Source organism: Oryx dammah, unplaced genomic scaffold (assembly GCF_014754425.2).
Source record: "Oryx dammah isolate SB20612 unplaced genomic scaffold, SCBI_Odam_1.1 HiC_scaffold_29, whole genome shotgun sequence".
NCBI classification, from domain to species: Eukaryota; Metazoa; Chordata; class Mammalia; order Artiodactyla; family Bovidae; genus Oryx; species Oryx dammah.
Window position 1 is genome coordinate 54,032,631 of NW_024070213.1, and position 22,499 is coordinate 54,055,129.

At 39.0% G+C, this 22,499-nt stretch overlaps 1 long non-coding RNA gene across 1 annotated transcript; it reads left to right on the top strand.

Moving 5' to 3' along the window:
• Positions 1-7,455: 7,455 nt before the first annotated feature.
• Positions 7,456-21,555, top strand: LOC120858683. The gene is made up of 2 exons (XR_005719927.1): positions 7,456-7,524; positions 21,488-21,555. It is a non-coding gene; the product is annotated as an uncharacterized LOC120858683 (long non-coding RNA).
• The last annotated feature ends 944 nt before the right edge of the window (positions 21,556-22,499 follow it).

Here is a 22,499-nt window from a genome sequence, read left to right on the forward strand (position 1 = left end):
CTGTTGGATGAAATGTGGGCATGATGGTGAAGGCTGGGGCAGCCATCTTTGACCAAAAGGGAAGGTTGTGTGTTGAGAATTGATGGACAGCAAGATAGGAGTTCAGGTCTCTGACACTTTCAAACTACTGCGTCAGTTCTGAACTACTTACACCTACACTATGTATGACAGAGAAACATACCTTTTCCTTGTTTAAGCTGCTATTTTTTTGGTTCTTTGTGATAGCCACTAAAACTGTATCCTGCCTAATATTCCTCTTTACACAGATATTGGCTAACATCAACAGCATCAACAAATACTGTGACAGGCATCTTAATCAGATTATCCATTAGAGTAAGCCCTACTCATTTCCTTTCTATTGCTTTTTTGTTTTCCTTTTTCATGTAGAATCATTCTGCAGACTCTTATCAAGTTGACAGATCTCATTGTTTGAGGCTGTAAATAAAAATTTTAGCATTTTATATGGGATGGGATTTTTTCCAATCATTTCCAATGAATGCTTCTGAATATAAATTTAGTTTACATTTAAATTAAAATTTTCTGTTTAAATTTCTTAAGCATATAATTTTAATTCCTTTTAGATTTTTATCTTTTATAAATGTTTTTGGTATGAAGTCATCAACCACACAGAAAAAGAGAGTATCTTTTTTAAAACCCTGAGAAATCACCAACTCATCAAAATCATATTTGGTTCATTTCCTTATTTGAAAGAAATAAAACCTTACATGTAGTTGAAGGTCCTGTCAACCCCCAATGCCATCCACTTTCCTTCTTCTCCAAAGTTTGCCATTGTAATGACCTTTGTATGTGGCCATTACTACACATATTACATTTTTATTATATACCAAATAGTACATAGTACTCTTTTGTGTGTTTTCATACTTGAAATAAATTTTGCACTTGAAATAAATTTTATTCACAAATAGAATTTATGAAATAAATTTTTCTGCAACTTGCTTTTTCAACACGAGGCTCTAATTCATTTAATTCTGCTTCATCATTATCTGCAATGCTGTCATTCTCCCATAGATAGACATGAAGGTTTTTTCCAATTTTTCACTATTTCAATCAATCCTGCAACAAGCATTCTTGCATCTAACGCCTGGCAAAAAGGTTCAAATGTTTTCTAGGATATGCACCTAGAAATTAAACTGTAGTATTGTAGTGTTTAAACTTTAATAGACTCCTGAATTGCTCTACAAGCTTGCTCTACCAATTTCTACTCTTATTCCCCTATATTTTCACTAGCATATCATATGGTCAGTTTTTCTACTTTGGGGTATGAAATAATAACACATTTATTTTGGACTTCTTTGATTACTGATTTATTTGGCATTTGGGAGAAGGAAATGGCAACCCACTCCAGAACTCTTGCCTAGAAAATCCCATGGATGGAGAAGCCTGGTAGGCTATAGTCCATGGGGTCGCAAAGAGTCAGACATGACTGAGCAACTTTTTATTTATTTATTATTTATTATTTTGGCATTTAGTTTTCCAATTCTGTGACCTGCCTCTATATTCTTTATTCATTTTAGCACTGGGTTGCCTGGATTTTTTGTTGATTTGTAACTAATTTTTATATATGTGGGATCTTAAATCTTTCTGGTTATATGCATTGGAAATGTCTTCTCTCAGCCTATGGGCTATCTTTTAATTTTGATACACAGAATTTAAACATGTTAATGTCAATTCTTTTTTCTACAAATTATGCTTTTGTCTTCTGATTAAGAAATATTTTTGTTGTCTTAAATCATAAAAAAATATGCTTCAGTATCTTATTCTAGTAATTTTGAAGTAATTTTTAATTCTTTAATCTATGGAAAAATAAATGTAAGCTTAAATTTAAATGTATAATTCTGAAAATACTAAATTATGGCTTTTCTGACATTTGAGGGATAAGTTAAAAAAACAAGATCGCATTTTTAAACAAGTGACATCCAAAAGTATTGGGAAAATATCAACAGTAGATGAAAGAATTCTGCCATATGTACTTTTTAACCCTTTTTGTCACCTTTTAAGTACTTATAGGATCCTTTCTTCCATTTCTCACTCACTGTGTGATGTTTAGTTCATGCACCACACCAGATCTGCTCATCCTCACGTGCTCTGCAGCCCTGGTCACTTGCCCTTCTTCCTAGATTGGAGCCATCCCAGGGATGGCTCACACTCCAGCTGCTGCCACCATCACCTCATATCCTAACATCTTCAATTTTCTCAGCCTCCGCTGGGATGAGGACTGGGCTAAGCCATGGGCTCCACTGTGCCAACAGCATGGGAGCTATAGCAAGTCTGATGCGAGGCCAAACCTGGCTGAACTCCACGAAGACTGTAGTTTTTCCAGCCAGTGGTTGTCCAAAAGGGCTGAGTAATACAGGGGCAAGAGTGAGACTCTCAATGCCTTGTAGGCAGGTTTTCACCAATGAGCCAGAAGATAGAAACAAGACTGCAGATACATGCCATGTCCTTATTCTTCCTTCACAAAGGACTGTTTTAAAAAGCAGTGAATCCACATGACTGACCCCTCAGGAGATTTCCCACATTAGCTAGCCATGTTTCCTTGAGAAGTGAAATCGTTCAGTCATGTCCGACTCTTTGTGACCCCATGGAATCTTTTCTTGAGAAGGCATACCTAAACTCGGCAATACACTAACTTCTATTGTTTTCCTTCCATCTCTACTTTAGTCCTTTTTCCCCTCTCTCCTATGTCCTCAAGATTGCATCCTTTCCTCCGATAAGTGTGTAAATTTTGCTTCATACTCTCTTTTCTAGGGACAGTACACTAACAGAATTTGCTTAAAAATTAAAAAATGTGTGCTATCCATCAATGACTAAAACACAATTTGAAAAATTTGTAAATATTATATAATGAGTTAGTTTGTTAGTGATTTTCCTTATCTGAGCCATATTAATAAGACACATTAGGAATTTGTGATTGACTAAATGCGAAGGTTAAGGGATAAAAGATGTTAAAGTTTACACCTAGGTTTTTGTTTTGGGCAGCTGAATGAATGGCAATGTCATTTGTTTCATTAAAGCAGAAGGAGGTCTATGTGTGCAATAGGGCAGGACCTCAGGGTTTAGGCAAAAGACTGTCAGGGAAAATGATGAGTTTATGGAATCTGAGAAGTGTGAGGTAGATGTCTTGCAGGTATTTGCTTAAATGGGACTAAACTTAATGAAGTAGATTAGGGTTGAAGATATTGATTTTGGGTGCTATGCTTGACATTATTAATTAACCATCCAATGACCACTCCCTCCCATCTTCCTTGCTAACAGAACTCCAATTTTATTCATGCAGTGATGTACTCAATTCAAAGAATGAAATAAAAATTGGTTAAGTCAATCCTTAGAGAAGGAAATGGCAACCCACTCCAGTACTCTTGCCTGGAAAGTTCCATGGATGGAGGAGCCTGGTGGGCTACAGTCCATGGAGTTGCAAAGAGTTGGACACGACTGAGTGACTTTACTTTTTTTCTTTCTATAGTTCCTTTTGGAGAGGGAAATGGCAACCCACTCCAGTGTTCTTGCCTGGAGAATCCCATGGATGGAGGGGCCTGGTGGGCTGCAGTCTATGGGGTGGCAGACTAAGCAACTAATACACACACACACAAGTCAATCCTGGTAACCCCATTTCTCTTTGTCATTGGTATGATACATGACTTATTTCTAAGGCAAGTGAAGTCCACTGAGGAAAGATTTTCCTCCTTATAAAGCAGAGAGAAACATGAGAAGAGAGCCCTCTTCTGTCTTCAAAACCCCCTTCCTTCCCACTTTAAAAGTATTATGTGAGAAACTGAGGTTTGGAGCTTCACCAGCCATCTAGAAACTGGTAAGATGGCTCCGTGAATGCCAGAGCTGAAAGATGTAAAGAACCTTGGTACCTGATGACATCTCTGAACTCCTGAGCCAACCCTGGAACACACTATCTCCAGATTTTTTGTCCTGTGAGGTATCTGATAACATCGTTAGGCCATTATTGTGTCCTCTGTTGCTGCCAAAATCTCCCTAAATAATACAGATATCACTTGCACATCCTGGTAACTGGAGCTATAGGTTAGATGAGACCAGCAGAAAAGGCCTTGGGTATAAGTCTAAAAAATACCAGCGTTAAAAGGACAGACAGAGGAGAGTGGAAACAGCCAAGAGGTATGGGAATGATTAGCTCAGGAAATGTTAATAATCCCATATAACAAAGGTAACAGGGGTCATAATCTAGCAGCACCACAAGGAAACAGATGAAAAGAAATGTAACTGAAAGCTGTCAGTTTAGCTCTGTTATTGCAACTCTGTTCAAATATTTGGCCAAAGATAAGGTAGAAAATGGGAGTTGTAGGTTTTTATCTAAATAAAGGTTTGTTTGTTTTTTTTTTCCAAATTCTGGAAACTTCTTTCTTTTCTTCACCACATTGTCCCAATCTAGAATTTGTTTAGAGTCATTCATTGATAAAGCAAACATCAAGTTTCATGCTTAAGAGTTTCCTGTGGGCTTGGGTCATGAAATTCACTTGCCCTGCCAAATTATCACTTGTCAGCATGAAGCTAGCCTGATGAATAATTCTGACAACACTGCACAACAAATTAGAGAACTGGCCAACTTCAAATTTCTCTACTAGCTCCTGTTTATGCCAAGTTTTTAATTGTGAATGGACATGATAAGGTTATCCCTCTCCCTTTGCATAGAATAAATATTTGTAGACTCATTGACATTACACTATCCATATAATCCATTTATTCTTTCATTGTGCTGTGGGTGATTTAAGGGACTCCATAGGACCATAGTATAAGAGATGAGGTCAGAGAATACTTCATATGAGATAACAGTGCAATTTTAGAAATGTTCAAGGTAAACTAAGTTAGCACTATGAAGAAAAAAGGTCATGGGAAAGAGCTCTGAAAGTCAAACAGAATTGGTATGAAATTTTGGCCCTACCACTTAGAAACTGTGAGAAATTAAGCAAGATGCTTATAAATACTTTCTGAATCTCAGTTTTCTCTCTGCCAGATAGGGGACAAATAATATCAACTTCAGTTAGTCCTCTTACTCTGAGAACTAAATCATGTCTGCAAAGAATTAGCACAGTGACTGGATTATAAGTACATTTTTTATAAATATGTTGCAAAAACATTCTCCCAAGCAGTCATACATTTCTCAAATACAGTGTCTTTCTTTGGGTAAAATAACAGTGTCTTTCTTTGGGTAAAATAATTTCCATTTTTCTGTAGTCTGGTCTATCCATTCTTTCTCTTCATGGTTCCTATGTTTATATTTTGCTTAGAAAAGTTGTTCTAATTTTCAAGATTGAAATACATTGTCACATATTTTTTCCTAATTATTTCTTAGTTAAACATATTCCATTAATCTGAGACTTGATGTTTAATTACGACCTAACTTTTGTTCTTTTCCAAATCAATATTCAATAGTCTCTCTTTTCCAATGCTATTGAAATGACAATTTTACCATAAATTCCATAAATGTATACCTCTGTTTCTAAATGTTGTCTTCTCTTTCAATGATCAAATTATCTATTTTCACATTGTCACATTATTTTAATGTGTACACTTATAGTACATTTTACTATGTAGTAAGGCAAGAACCTTATTCTTTCTTAAAAATTTTTTATTCCAGCCCAATTTTTTCCAATCAGATGAACTTCAAAAATCAGTTTATTAGTTTTCCTTTAAAAAACATACAGCTGTAATTGCTTTGGGGACTGAATTAAAGTGATACTTTTATGAAATTCAGTCTTCCCATCTAGGTCTACTTATTCAAACCTTCTTTTGTGTCCTTTAATAGCACTTTCTGTACATTTTTAGTTTATATATATTTTATAGTTTTTACTCTGTCTACAAATCTTGTTATGTTACTGATATGTGTTTTACACTTTTATTGTAAGATAAACAGTTTTATATTTTCTAATTGGTCATCGCTGATACACAGGAAAGACATGGTTTCTAGTTTTTCATATGATCATGTATGTATCCTTCTGAATTTTTATATCAGTTTACTAGCTTTTCCATTGTTGTTCTTGGATTTTTTAAAATAGTAAATCAGACTTTTACCAAAAGTGACAATTTTATCTCTTCTACTCAAGTGTAAATATTTTCTTCTTTTTCTTATTAAGTTGTATTTTTAAGCCCTCCAGTTTAATGTTGAAATGGAGCAGTGATAATATGCCTCCTTGTCTTATTTCTGACTTTGGTAAGAATTTTTCTGATGTATCACCATTATATACAATGATGCTTTTCTAAATAGTTTTGTTAAGCGATTTTATCAGGAACAGGCATTGACTTTCATCAAATGCTTTTTCAGAATCTATCTGTTGATAAATAGCTTTCTGAATGTTGACGCTTCCTTGTATTCCTGCGATAAACCCAACTTTGCTGTGATATATTTTTTTCTACATTGTTAGGTTTAATATGTTGATGTTTTGGGGTTTTTTTTCATCCATTTATAATATGGGATGAGTGTAAATTTTCCTTGTGTATGTGCTGTCTCCAGTACACTTGCCTGGAAAATCCCATGGATGGAGGAGCCTGGTAGGCTGCAGTCCAAGGGGCCGTTAAGAGTCGGGCACAACTGAGCATCTTCACTTTCACTTTTCACTTTCATGCATTGGAGAAGGAAATGGCAACTGACTCCAGTGTTCTTGCCTGGAGAATCCCAGACACAGAGGAGCCTGGTGGGCTGCCATCTATGGGGTCGCACAGAGTCGGACACGACTGAAGTGACTTAGCAGCAGCAGCGGCATGTGCTCTCTGAGCTCTCTCAGTTCCAGTTCAATTCAGTTCAGTCGCTCAGTTGTGTCCAACTCTTTGCAACCCCATGAACAGCAGCACACCAGGCCTCCCTGTCCATCACCAACTCCCGGAGTCCACCCAAACCCATGTCCATCAAGTCGGTGATGCCATCCAGCCATCTCATCCTCTGTCGTCCCCTTCTCCTCCTTCCCTCAATCTTTCACAGCATCAGGGTCTTTTCCAGTGAGTCAGTTCTTCGCATCAGGTGGCTAAAGTATTGGAGTTTCAGCTTCAGCATCAGTCCTTCCAATGAACATCCAGGATTAATCTCCTTTAGGATGGACTGGTTGGCTCTCCTTGCAGTCCAAGGGACTCTCAAGAGTCTTCTCCAACACTACAGTTCAAAAGCATCAATTCAGCTTTCTTTATAGTCTCAGATCCGAGCCCACTCTTCTATATGTTGATTTGTGATGGTAGGTTTGGAACTGTACAAACCGCATTTCTGCTTTGCCAACTGGCTTCTTCCTAGTCTCTGACTAACAAAGGAGATGACAAGGCTAGAAGAGGAAGAAGGGATTTGCTCCTCCCTGACAGCTTGCCATGATCTTGCTGTCTGCCTCCTTTTCCTGTGTACAGTATCCTAGCAACACTTCTTCAACCAGCCAGGGCAGTTTCTTCTCATAGCAACAGCTGAACCCAGTTTGTTGTTTTTCTGACACTTGCAGAAGCAGCCTCAGCAACCACCACATCCCTCCATCTCCCCACAAGGCTGATACACCAGCACAGGTATGGCAGCAGCCTCTCTTCAGAGATCTGAGTTTCAGCTCATGGGCCCTTCTTCATATGTCTATATTTTAATATGTTCAACTTCTTTACTCTTTTACACCCTACCACGTAAACTGCTTTCTGCAACTGCTACAATTCTGATACCTTAGACTTCTCCTTTTATCCTTTAGGTTACCTGGGTAACAACTTGACAACTAGTTATCAATTCTTTCCATCATTTTCAACAATTGGCAAGATTTCTATCTCTTATTGAACCTTCATTGGTCTTCTGTGCTTGTCTGGCTTTGTTAACATGGTCTGGTAGCCTCTTAGAATGAATGAGAAAGCTTTTTATAATTTTTTCACCTGTTCTTTGAAGTTCAATAGAACTTTCCTATAGATCCTTCTGGGCCTGGTGCCTTTTAATAGGTATATACTGAATTTAATTTTCAACTTCTATGAATACAGGTCTATTTTTTCAACTTCTATGAATACAGGTCTATATTTTCCAAGAAAATCATCCATATCAACTTTATTTTCAAAGTTGTTCCTATTAAGCTGTCCACAGTATTCTCTTAAAATTTTACTATCACTCATATTCTAATTTGCCTGGCTATAGAATTTTAGATTTCAAAATCAAATCCTCTAAAAATTTTGTCTGCTAACTTTTAGCATTCTGGCAATGAGAATCCTGTTCCTACTAGGCTTCTTTTCGTTTATACAGAAACCTTCCCTTTCTCTTTTCTTTTTTCTCCCTTTGTAGAAGTTTTCCATTATTTCCTTTATTTGTTTAGAGTTATGAATTTTCACAGGGTGGATGTGGTTGCATTCACTCTGCTTATAATTTCTTCGGCCCCTTCAGTGTAAGAGAAAGTGTCTATTCAGTTCTAAATTTTTTTTTCTATTGCTTCAGTAATCATTGATAATTTTCTCTCTGTGTCTAGAAGTCTTATCAGTTGAATATTGGACCAGCTTACTCACTTTCACATGCTACCACCATTGATGGGATAACAGGGACCGAATTTAAGCTCTTACCTTAAACAACTAGAAAAGCAAACAAAATATATGAAACAAAGGGGCTTTTTGGACATTGGATAGTAGAATTCAGGATTATCATCCCTGTGGAAAGTGAAAGAAATGAGGTGAGTCTTATGACTGGCCTAGCTTATGCATGGAGACAGTTTCTATGCCACAGGGCAGGGAGGATGCAGCCAAACAGAACTCACTTGGCAATCTTGCTCAGCTGAGGAGACAGACATCAAAGTATGGGAAGGTACCATTCCTCAGCTATCAGACTGACAAAAATTAGAAATTATGACTGCACTTTCTATTGACAGAATGTGGGAAAACAGGCAGGCACCCTCACACATGCTGATGGCTATACAAACTGGTAAAACCCTTCATGAAAAAAATTTGGCAACACATTACAATAACTACATGTATACTTATTTGTTGAACCAACAATCCCAATTCTACAAATCTACCTTGAAGATATACCTTAACAATAAAAAGTATATATATACAAATACTCATGTAGTTATCCATTGCATCATTGTTTACAACTGCAAAATACTGAATAATCTAACTGCTCAAATGTAGATTAGTCAGATAAACTATGACATATTCACACAATAAAATGTTACACTGCTATAAATAAATAAAGATGGGGAAGACTTCTATGAGCAGATACTATGGTCTCCAGGATATACTGTCAACTAAAAAAGAAGCCAAGAACAAAAGAATGTATATAGTATGCTACCTTTCCTGTAAGAAAGAAGTGTATGAGAAAACAAACATGCTTCCATGCAAAAGAAATTCAGGAAAGATAAACCAGGAACTAATGAGATTGTTTTCTGTGAGGAGTGGGTGGGATGAGATGGGAAGAATGGAGGAAGGGGAATGGGGTAGCAGGGATGAGGTGGGCAGTGATACTTCTCTGAACATACCTTTCAGACAGCCTTGACTCTTAGAATTATGGGAATGTTTCAAATGCCAAAAATAATCAGTTAACATCAACTAAGATAAGGATATGAATGGAAGCAGGGAGGCAGTGGGTGGGGAGGAGAGACCCAAACAGAATATAAATAATAAGTGAATCTAACTGTATTTCAGATGAACAATATACCCACACTTGCTGCAACCCTGCAAAGCCGAATCAGAATCCAAACCATACAGCAAGGATTTACTGTGCAAGTCTAAGACTGCCATTTAGCCAGAGACCTAACTTTGTCCTCATGCTTCATGCCCAAACCTCTGGAACCCTCCAATAGTTTTTACTGAATTCCAGTTATTTGTCATCATCCTAAGTGACATTCTTGGCTAGCATCCAGAGAAGCTGTAAGCTTAGGAAAACGTTCCTTGTTTTTAGACTTGGCTCTTAGTTTTAGAAATGTCTACTACTGGGCCCACAATCATACCCTGCCAAATAGGGGGCAGAGAAGGGAAAAGGGTTGGTGGAAAAGGAAAGTCTTCTCCTATGAAATAAAAGTCACCGTGGTAGATGAAAAGATTTCATAATCATCAGTTTCCACATGACTCTCAAATGCTTTTCATGCTCATTAACACAGATTAATTATAGTTAGCCTTTTCAGTTTAATCAAAGTTGCAAGAGAAGTAGACACTAGTTTTAAAAGCCTGGTGAGAAACTGAATAAGTGAGTGTTTAAATGATTCACCGTTGGGGACCTTAAACTCTCAACTTATCATCAAAATGTGTTAGGTATAATGCTGAGAAATGATCAATTATCAAGAAGTCATTTTTTTTTAACCTTTAAAATACTGACTGCTGATTCCATGTTTAGCAATTTCTCATGAGGAAGTCATCAGTCACACACAAATATTTACATGCAAAGATCGCAGCATTATTTTTCATAGCATGAAAATGGAAATGACATCCAAATAGAGCAACAGCTAAAGACATTATGCTACAGCTATACTGTGGTACATTATTTATCTATTAAAAATGTCTTCTTAAACCATCTATTGACCTAGGGAAAAATATTCAGAATATCAGAAAATAATGCTACAAGGAAGTTTGGTGGTATTATGCTCCTTGCTGACAGAGAAATGCTGAATATGAATAGCTCAAAGATATAATTAGGTTAAGATTTTTTTAAAAAGCAGGATAGGGACTTCCCTCGTGGTCCAGTGGTTAAGAATCTTCCTTGCAACACAGAGAACATGGGTTCAATCCTTGGTTGGGGAACTAAGATCCCACATGCCATGAAGGAATAAGCCCAAGCACCACAACTACTGAGCCTGTGTGCCACAGCTAGAGACGGTCCGCCACAACAAATACCCTGTGCGCCACGGCTAGAGATGGTCCGCCACAACCAAGACCCTGTGTGCCACGGCTAAGATGTGACACAATCAAACGAATGAATAGTTTTTAAAAAGCAGGATAAATACGTATTCTGTACAGAGAAGAAGAGAAGGGGACAACAGAGGATGAGAATGGTTGGATGGCATCACCGACTCAATGGATATGAGTTTGAGTAAGCTCCAGGAGTTGGTGATGGACAGGGAAGCCTGGTGTGCTGCAGTCCGTGGGGTCACAAAGAGTCAGACATGCCCGCGCGACTGAACAACAACAATAACAAGATGATGTCAGGAAAAAGATGGGCTGGGCAGATGCCATTCCTGCACTGTTTTCGAATTGGCTTCATGTGAGTATCTCACTGAGTAGAGGTGGTATCTCATTCATCTTTATATACCCTACACATAACACAAGACCCTTCACAAAATAGGTGTCAGAAAACAGCCATAAAATGGATGGATTAGTGAGTGAGGAGGGAAGGAGGAAATGGAGGGATGGAGGGTGGAAGAAAATGAATGAATGAACGAACAGATAATAAGAACGGCTAGTATTTCTGGAGCATTTTCTTACAGTTCTAAGGGTTTCCATGTATTAACTCATTGACTGGAGATTAGAATTCAGTTCCCCTTGGCTTTATGCACCTTGTATATTTTCATTATCAGCTTCACCCGCAATCAGATTCATGGTGCAAAGAAACTCTCTAATGAGACGGACAGAAAAAGCAGATGTCCTTAATTAAAAAGAGGATGCTCATCAAAGTTGTTCTTATGTAAGTTGTCCAGGTGCTGCTGGCTTATGAAAAGGCATACGAGTACCAGAGGCTAGAAACTGTGAGGGGATGTCCTCATCATTCCATTATATGAACAATCAAAAGCGACAGGCTGAGTCAAAGCAAAGTAATTATCCTGTTAATTAAGGCCTCCCCCAAAGCTGCTTGTCTTGGCAGTTTTCTTACTTAATAATAAACCTAACATAGACTTACAATTCCCACCCCCAAGGTCTTTGAGTACATTCTCTTCCATCTAGTCATTTGAGTTTGCTGAGCACCTACAATGTCACAGGCACCATTCTAAGTGTGAGTCCAGCAGTTAACCAAACAAATCACTGCTCAGAGTTCACACTGTCTCACAATTGAGACCGCAGAACAGTGATCCCCATCTTACAGAGAAAGAACTTGGGGCTCAGAAAGATGAAGTAACTCTGACCATGAGCAAATTAGAGAGATAACAGCACTAGATTTCTGATTCTTGAGACTTAAAAATACTGTCTTACATAGAGTGACTGTTTTTGATGAAATAGTGTAAGTATTTTGGTTCCTCTTCACACTGAAAAATATTTCGCCACATGACGCACACATACCATGAAGGTTCTTGAACCCTCAGCTGCCTTGCAGCAGAATTGCTTAGAAGATTCAGTGGGGAGATGTCTCGTGGGGAAGTCACAGGTATCCTTGATTCCTCTCTTTTTCTCAAATCCTTCAGCAAATCTTATCCAGAACCCAATCATTTCTCTCTCCCTCCATTGCTACCACTCTAGTCTAAGCCATCACCATCGCTTGTCTAGATTTTTGAAGGAGGCACGTATCTGGTGTGGCCATCTTTCTCCCCTTTCACTTTCCTCAACACAACAGCCAGTGGGATGTAAATTTGATTCTCCTCCCCAAATCCTACAAAGACTCCCCCATTTCACTGAGAGTAAAAGCCAACCAATATCTTAACTGTAACCTCTGAGGCACAATCTGGCCCCTGTTCCACCTGACCTCATCCCTCCCACCCCACCAACATTCTTTGCTTCCACTCTCACCACGGTTGTCACACTGACTATTCTTACTGTCTCTCAAACCCATAGGACATGATCCCACCTCAGAGCCTTTGCAGTAGCTCTTCTCTCTTCATCAATCATTTCACTGCAGATAATTTATCTTCAGCTCCTTCGAGCGTTACCTTCTGAGTGAAGTTGCCCTGACCACTCTATTTGAACATGCCCCTTACTTTGCTCTATTTCTTTTCCCCATCACATAGATCACTTTGAAAACCTACATAAACTGTTTCTATATTATACTGATTGTCTTTCTTTCCCCACAAGGGCAGAAATTTGTCTTGCTTTTTTAAAACATACCCCAGAAGCTAGAATAATGTAGACACACAGTAAGTTTGTGTTACAATCATCACCATCATCATCATTATTTGTGAATGTCAGGAGGTAGGAACTATGAGATCTGTACTAAGATTTTCCCACCTGGAGACACTAGACTTCAGAGAAAGAGACCAAAGATTTTCATAACAGATCTGAATAAAGAGATTTGAATCCTAGCTCTGCCATTTACTGGAAATTTGGGGTAAGTTAGCCTCTGTCAGTCTCACATCTCTTGAAAGTAAAAGGAAAAGATAAGTTCTATCTCAAAGGTCACACTACTGATGAAGTATATGTATAGAATCTGCATAGAAAATGTCCAGTGTAATCAGAGTACAACTCAGATGAATTCTCTCAAATTAGTACTAGCTTCATTTTGCTTTGGCAGATTCTTATTTTACAGTGTGGCTTTAAAAACATTACTTCCCCTTTTGGAGCCTCATTTCACACAGCTATATAATAAAAAGATTCCTTGATGTTCTCCCTCACTGGCTCAGAAAGTCTCAGGGCTCGTGGGAACCCTAGGCCTCACAAGACATTGCTTCACCCTGCTGCTGTTCGTTACTGAGCCTTTTAAAAAGTCAACAGATAATAACGGGAGATAAATAAAACCTTTGTCACTTACTGCTGCCTCAGTTTTACACAAGTGCTGCCAAAAAGAGTTGCAAGAGGAACCTTTGGACAGTAGAACAGTCAAATGGTACATGCTGATAAACCTTTGTTTAAAATGTAGCTTTTTTTCTTTCCTGGAATTTCTCAGTAATTAACCAACCACATTAACCAACATCCTTTCAGATAGTTGTTCAGAGTAGTTGTTCCCAAATTTCTTACCATGAGGCACTCCCTGTGTTCCCCACAGCCTCCCCCAGGAGAGACCCAGGTTTCTGAAGTTTTTTCTACCAAATAAACTGGTGCATCTGAGAGACAATGCCTATACTTTTCTTTTACATTAGTCAAACTAATGAGTTTAGTCAAAGACTTATGCTCTTAAGAACTTTTGATCAGCAGGATTTAGACACACTTTCATACTGAATGGTTATCCTTCCAGTCAAACCACCCCCCCCCAAAAAAAATCTGTTATTTTAAATAGCCTAAGCAGCCTAATTTTAAGTATATTCACTCATTCATTCTGCAAATATTTAACACCTATTATCTGGCAAATGAAATTCTAGGTGCTGGGGATATGTGGATAAACACAATGCATCAAATTTCTTACTCTTACAGAGTTTGCATTTTAATGAAGACAGACTATAAATAAGAAAATAAAATATATAGATAGAATAAGTTCTAAGGTAAATACAGCAAGAAGGGAGATGGGATATGCAAAGTACAGTGAGGGTACAAGGGTGTTCTTTTCAACTGTGAGATCAGAAAAGGTCTGAGTGAGGAGGTGACAGTGATCCATTGAGATCCCTGGGAGAAGAGGTGCAAGCAAGAACCAGAAGAGAAAGCCTGCCCAGTGCAGCTGAGTATAACCTAGAAGGCCAGGGCATCTGAGACAAGGGTGGGGCCAGGATATACAGTTAGAAAAACAGACTGAAGAGAGCCTGGGAGCTTGTACTCAGGATTGTCTTTTACTACAAGTGATAAGGGAGTCACTGGAGCATTTTGAGAAAAGGAGTGGCCTGATCTTCCATTTTAATGGCATCATTCTAACATCTGTGTGAACCAAAGGGATGTTTCCAGTAGTCCCCTTGAAATACTAAAAATAGCACATGAATATAGAATGTAGTAAAGGCAATCTTAAAATGCAGGATTTAGGCATTATTCATAAAAGCCAAAAAACATAAATAACCCAAATAACTGATGGATAGATAAAATGTGGTATATCCATACAATGAAATATTATTCTGCCATAAAAAGGAATGAGGTGCTGATATCTGCTACAACGGGCTTCCCAGGTGGCTCAGTGGTAAAGAATCCGCCTGCCAATGCAGGAGACACAGAAGAGGCAGGTTTGATGCCAGGGTGGGGAAAATCCCCTGGAAGAGGAAATGGAAACCCATACTAGTATGTTGCCTAGATAATCCCATGAACACAGGAGCCTGGCAGGCTACAGTCCATGGGGTCACAGAGGGTCGGACATGACTGGACAACTGAGCATGCATGCCTGCATATGCTACAACATGGATAAACCTTGAAGAAATGCTAAATGAAAGCAATCACAAAATACCATATATTATACGAGGTGAAGTCACTCAGTCGTGTCCAACTCTTTGCGACCCTGTGGACTGTAACCTACTAGGCTTCTCCGTCCATGGGATTCTCCAGGCAAGAATACTGGAGTGGATTGCCATTTCCTTCTCCAGGGGATCTTCCCAACCCAGGGATCAAACCCGGGTCTCCTGCATTGGAGGCAGATGCTTTAACCTCTGAGCCACCAGGGAAGCCCTTATATTATATGATTCCATGTATATGAAATGTTCACAATAAGGCAAATCCATAGACAGAAAGGAGATTAGTGGTCACCAAGAGATGGGGAAAGGGGAATGGGGAATGGTTGCTAATGAGTACAGGGTTCTTTCTGGGGTGATAAAAATGTTCTGGATTAGACAGTGATGTTGATTGCACAACCTCTTGAATATATGAAAACTGCTGAATTATACACTTTAAAATAGTGAAATGTATGGTATATGAATTATATCTCAATTTGGAAACTAAAAGATTTAGGTTTTTGAAACGTGGTGCCAGGCTTTTTCTCTCTGCTCTTTGCCCTGTCATTCAGATAACACACAGCATTACGTGAATTTAATTCTGTGAAACTGATCAATATAAATGCTCACCAAAATAATTTAACCCATGAGGGTAAGGCCACCCTCCCCTCCTAGCTGTTACACTACTGACCTATCATCATGACTTGTGACTTGCTTTTTTTCCCCAAATGCCTCTCACATCCACCCTCGACTTTATGTCCCCATCACCATAACCCTTATTCACTTCATGCGGAGAAATACACCAGCATGGCTGGGGTACCTACCTCTTTCCTTTTCTTGCCTCTAATCTCCAATCTGTTCTCACAGAACAATCCTAAAACATCACTTTTATCACTCCTGTGCTCCTAGTTAAGGATACAAAGTTGCTTTCTTAAATGACAAGATTTTTCATATCAGAGTAGCTATTAGGTTGGTACAAACGTAATTACGGTTTGGGACTGTGAATTTTAAATCATTATAACTAAGCTCAAACACATCATTATCAACCAAAATAGGAACCATACAATCAACACATTTTTGCCAATGAGAAATAAGTTTGTTTATTACTATAGTATAAAAATCCATGCTTTGGGATTCAGTGAACTCTTGGAAAGCATTTTCTGCCTCCTGCTAGTTATGGAAGCGTTTTCCCTGAAAAACGTTGTTAAGATGCTTGAAGAAGTGGTAGTCGGTTGGCGAGAGGTCAGGTGAATATGGCGGATGAAACAAAACCTCGAAGCTCAATTCATTCAGCTTTTGAAGCAGTTGATTGTGTGATGTTGTGAAGAATTGGGTCCTTTCTGTTGACCAGTGCCAGCTGCAGGCATTGCAGTTCTCGGTGCATCTCATTGATTTGCTGAGCATACTTCTCAGATGTAATGGTTTCACTAGGATTCAGAAAGCTGTAGTGGATCAGACTGGCAGCAGACCACCAAAGAGTGACCATGACCTTTTCTGGTGCAGGTTTGGCTTTGGGAAGGGCTTTGGAGCTTCTTCTCCAACTCATCTTGTTGTATAAAATCCACTTTCCATTACACGTCACAATCCAATTGAGAAATGGCTCGTCATTGTTGCATAGAATAAGAGAAGATGACACCTCAAAATAACAACTTTTTGATTTCCAGTCAGCTCACAAGGCACCCACTTACCAAGCTTTTTCACCTTTCCAATTTGCTTCAAATGTCGAATGATGGAAGAATAGCTGACATTGAATTCTTTGGCAACTTTTCAATTGTAAGAGGATCAGCTTCGATAATAGCTCTCAGCTGGTCAGTATCAACTTCTGATGGCCAGCCACTGCACTCATTATCTTCAAGGCTCTCATCTCCTTTGCAAAACTTCTTGAACCACCACTGCATTGTATGTTCATTAGCAGTTCCTGGGCCAAATGGCTGTTGATGTTGCAAATTGCCTCTGCTGCTTTACAACCCATTTTGAACTCAATCAAGAAAACTGCTCGAATTTGCTTTTTGTCTCACATTATTTCCCTAGTCTAAAATAAACAGTAAGTAATAAGCCATTAGCAAAAATGAAAAGCAAGAAATGTGCATTAAAATGATGTATAACATAACCACATTTATTTAGACTAATTTCCAATATCAAATGGCATATTCAACAATGCAAAAACCACAATTACTTTTGTACCAACCTAATATTTTCTAAAACATAGTCATCATTTTAAAAAAAAATTCATCATTTTACTATGATTTTGTGTTCCTTCTACCTTAGAGGTGGAGTATAGATGCTCAAATGTTAAAAGATGTGTTGTTGATTTGCATGGAAAATGGAACACAGTATTCAAATGAGCTAGTCTGGAAAATTCAGGAAGAATGGTCAATGTACCAACAGCTTATCAAATCCAGTTAACAAGTCGATGCCTGGCATTACTCATTCTGCAATATCTAGCTCCTTTCCCTGTTGCTCCTCCTACATCCTTTCTGAGAGGAAGGCTTTCCTCTTTGCTCCATGTCTCTAAATCTTGCCTTCCCTTTAAGACCCAGCCCTGGTTCCTCCTCTTCTCTGAGGTTTTCAGGCTAGCCCGTGGTTCTTCCTTTTGGCTGCTCTATGGGATCCTTTTGGCATTTCTAGTTGTCTGGAGTACAGCTTGGGCATCACCCCACACCCTCTAGAGAATAGCCAAGGTTGAGGACCATTACAAAGACACATTCTCATCCTTGAATAAATAGGAATAAACAAAACAGACAAAGCCTTGGCTCCCAAAGACCTTAAATTCCAGTGGGAAAATAAGCAATAAGCATATTTTTTATGTCAATCTATGCCAAAACCAATACAGAATTGTAAAGTAAAAATTAAAAATAAATAAATAAATTTAAAAAAAAAAAAGATAATTTAGAAAGTGATAAATAAAATAGATAAAAGCATACAAATAATAAAGAGTTGCTAAGAAAGTGGAAGAGGCAACTTAAGACATTCTGAGGGTTCTATTGTGTGGAATCTAAAACAGATAAATTCGGGATCTCCCCTCCCCTCGTCACCACTGGTGAGCCAGTGGTTAAGAATCCATTCTTCCACTGCAAGGGGCATGGGTTCAGTCCCTGGTTGGGGAAGTAAGATCCCATATGTTGCACAGTGTGGCCAAAAAAAAATGTCAAACTCACAAAAGCAGAGTAGAATTGTGGTCACTGGGGTTAGGAAGCAAGGAAGGGATACGAGCAGGTGATTGTCAAATGGTACAAAATTTCAGTTATGCAAGATAAACTCTGGAGATCTATTACACAGCATGGTGTCTAGCCAACAGTATTGTATACTCAAAATTGACTAAGTCTAGATCTTATGTTTAGTGTTTTCAGTGCACACTAATAATAATGGGAGGAAATCTTTGGGTGGTGATGGATGTGTCTATGACCTTGACACTGATGATGGTTTCATGGGTATGTATATATTCCCAAACTCACAGAGTTAGACACATTGAATAAGCATAGCTTTTTTAATGTGCCAGTCATACCTCAATAAAGTGTTTTTTAAAATATACTTTTAGTGACATTTAACTAAGACAAGAAGGAGCCTAGGACCTAAATGATAAGAAGGAGCCTAGATATGAAGAAGGAGCATTTGAGACAGGGAGAACGACAAGGTTAGGTCATTTGAGTAACAGAAAGGAGAGCAATGAATGAAGGGAGGCGTGGAACAATACAAAATTGAAAAGGAAGTCAGAAGATGTAGGGACTTGGGAGCCATAGTGAAAATTTGGTTTTTATTTTAATTAAGATGAGAAGCTATGGTAGGTTTGCTGCAAAGATGATCACTATAATCCTTGCAACACCATATAGATGTCCCATTGCAGTGTGATTTTGAGGCTCCTTCCATCAGCGGGTGAAATCTATCATCCCTCTCCTTGAACTGGGGATGCCTCTGGAACCAAAAAATGTGGGAGAAGTGACACTGTGAAGACATCTGAGACTTGGCCTCAAGAGGCCCCTACTGCTTCCATTCTCTCCTTCTTATAATGTAAGAAGTACATTATATCTATTATATCTATAACGTCTATCATGTAATGAAGCTGGGTCTAGCCATTCAGAGGATGTGAGGCCATGTGGTAGAGAACCAGGGCACCTCAGGCAACAGCTAACACCAAAAGCCAGTAAAGCCATCTAGGTCATCCAAACGAAGTCAAGCACAAGATGACTGCAGTCACAAGGGTGACCCCAGGGAAGACCAGTAGAAGAACCACCTGGTTGAGTCCAACTGAAATAGCCAACCCACAGAGGTGTGAGCCAGTACATAGTTTTGTGTCTCAAAGACATAAAATCAGTGTTGATTTGCCCTGAAGTGATAGACAAGTAATACAGAGATCTCTGGGGTTTTAAATAGGAGTAAAATAACATTTGCATATTTTAAATACCAGTTTCATCCTTAAAACAATAATGAATCCATCCATAAAAGCTATGGTCTTCGATCTCTCTAAAAAAGATAAAATATTATAGCCTTCATCAGAGAGAGTGCAGCTCACAGAGATATGCTGGACAACTGGTGCCTTAAATCTTTCTCTACAAAAAATGAAATCTTATCCTCAAGCATATTAAAACTGTGTGAAACCACAAACACTAGACAAAAAAGAGCCAAAAGTCATTTGACTCTTTACCCCATTTCAGCCAAAAATAGAGAAATTCTGATGAAAACCAGGATCACATTTTAGACCAAAACTCGTTATGAAATGTGTTCCTAAAGAAGATTAAAAAGGAACTATCTGCAAACCTCAAACCATGGAATTTCCATTTTATGTTATGTTGAAATAATCAAGAAAGCATTACATCATTCTTAAAAATGTGATAGACTGAAAGATGATCTTTGAACATGAATCCTTGGGAACAACTTTAAAACAATCAGCACTATCAAAATATAAAAAGCTATTTTGTGGGAAAAAAATTCTGTAATTAGTGAAAGTCAAGATGCTTGCTCTTGCTGTGCATAATTGGATCTGCAGAGAAATGGGATTCACTTTGGTTATATAAATAGCATTATTTCTTAATGGTTCTTTAAGTGATAATATTTAACCAGACTTTATGGCTATTTATTCACAGTACTTCATAGTATTTTCCATTAATAGTTACATTCCAATCAAGGATATTAACATTATCTTTCTGTGGTGTTTCTCATCACCCTTTAGTATATATCATGGTCAAACATCATGTAGCTTGGAAAGACACCATGCAAGTACTTTCAAAATGAGTTTATCTACTTAATGTCAATATTTTATAATCACTACTAGGAACAGTGTGAAAGATGATAAATAAATTGGAGAAGTTCCTGCCTACCTGATTGCCCCACCACTCCAAGCCAAGCTCCCCAGTGGATCTGTTAAACAGTAGAGAAAGAAGAAAGGAGGTATGGAAAAGGATTAGAACAAAGACTCCAAATGAAGGAAGGAGATGGGAACTATGATAGAAAATGAAGTTCCATGAAGAAAAAAGAAGATGGGATATGAGAAGGCCAGGTGCCTAAGCTAGAGAATCAGTCTTCCACAAAGAGCATCTCAGGCAGTGACTACAATTTACTAGATTTCCTTCAATTTAGTACTGGTAGTTCTAGTCAAATCTTATTTTATTTTTTTGGCCATGCTGTGTGTCTTGCGGGATCTTAGTTCCCCGACCAGGGATCCAACTAGTGCCCCATGGTAGTGCAAGCCCAGTGTCCTGACCACTGGACTGCCAGGGAATTCCCAATCTTTGACTCTTTGGGATCATGGAAACCTTTGAGACTATGACAGCAGCTGTAGATTACAGATAAGTCTTCTCTCCAGATGACTTTTGGAGAGAAGTCACAACTTACCATCTGGTTCATATTTTCTTGGGTGTTCACAGACCTCATGTTGAGAAATCGGCAGGTCTCCAGTACCTACACCTCACAACCACAACCCACAACATTAGTGGCTTTAACCCGCTTCAGGGGGCTTCCCTGGTAGCTCAGGTGGAAAAGAATCTGCCTGCAATGCAGGAGACCCTGGTTCCATTCCTGGGTTGGGAAGTTCCCCTGGAAAAGGAAAGAGCAACCCACTCCAGCATTCTTGGGCTTCCCTGGTGGCTCAGACTGTGAAGAATCTGCCTGCAATGCAGGGGACCTGGGTTCGATTCCTGAGTTAGGAAGATCCCCTGGAGGAGGGCATGGCAACCCACTCCAGTATTCTTGCCTGGAGAATCCCATGGACAGAGGAGTCTGGCGGGCTGCAGTCCATGCGGTTGCAGAGAGTCAGACAGGACTAAGCACACAGCCGGCTTCAGGATCTGCCTTCGCTCCTTCTTTCCTGTGAGACTGTATCTGTATGAAATTCGTGGCAAATTTCATCAACAAATGTTCCCCTTCCTCGCCTCGTTCTCATATGGCAGGTTAGTTTTGCTCGGCCACAAGCCTGACTGAAACGTGGCTCCATCCAGCCCCACCAGATTAAGCTGAGGAAAAACAAGAGAAGCAGATCCACCTGGGAGCAATTCTCTAGCCCGTTTACCCGGATCTTACAGAAGTCATCATACGGATGGCCGAAAGGGTCCAAAGTCTCTCACATCCATGCTATGTCTAAGTTATTTGACTTCAGCTTTACTTCAGGATCCAGACGTTATAATTAGGCATGAGAAGGTTAACTCAACTTGTCAGGATCCCAAGATGGCCCCGCCCACATTCGCAAATCACACCTCAGTCTGCTCTGGACAGGATACACCTGTCAGGGAAATCGAACCCCAATCAATCCTCCAGCTCAGCGTTGGTGAGCTCATCTCCTTCTAGAAAGTAGGACCTGCACGCCTTATTAGGACATCTCGACCTCCTAGCTAAGCACACCCAGCTTCTGAGTTGTCTCTTCTAACATTTTGTAAAATTTTTCTCTTGCCCAAAATCCCTGGGAAGACTGCTTCACTGCTAGTAAGCATTAAACTACCCTTTCCTACTGCCACTCAGCCATGGGTTATTTCCCTTAAATAAAGGACACCAAAGTCATTACTAAATTGTTTTAATTTTGTCTTGTGATGGCAGAGAGAGAGAGAAGGGAGAGGGGAAGGGAGGAAAGGGGGAAAAGAAGAGAAAGAGGTTACTTTGTGCTGTTCCTGTTCCTGTGTTTAAAGAGCTTTCCAGCCCTAGAGTCGTAGTCACCTCCCAGACTCAAAATTCTCTCTATCTAGCCGTATCTGCTTCTCTGGACATTTCTTCCTTTAAAAAAAAAAAAAAAAACCTATTTTTGCATCACACACGCAGTGACACAACTTTTCTTCTCTTTTAGATTAAGGTTTGTTCTACTCCATGCAATGTTGGGTTTCTTCCAGTTAACCTTCCTCCCTGTCAATGTTGAGTTCTGTCTTTAGTATCGGAAACTTTCCTGAACTCTCAGCAATCTTTGGCTGCCTATTC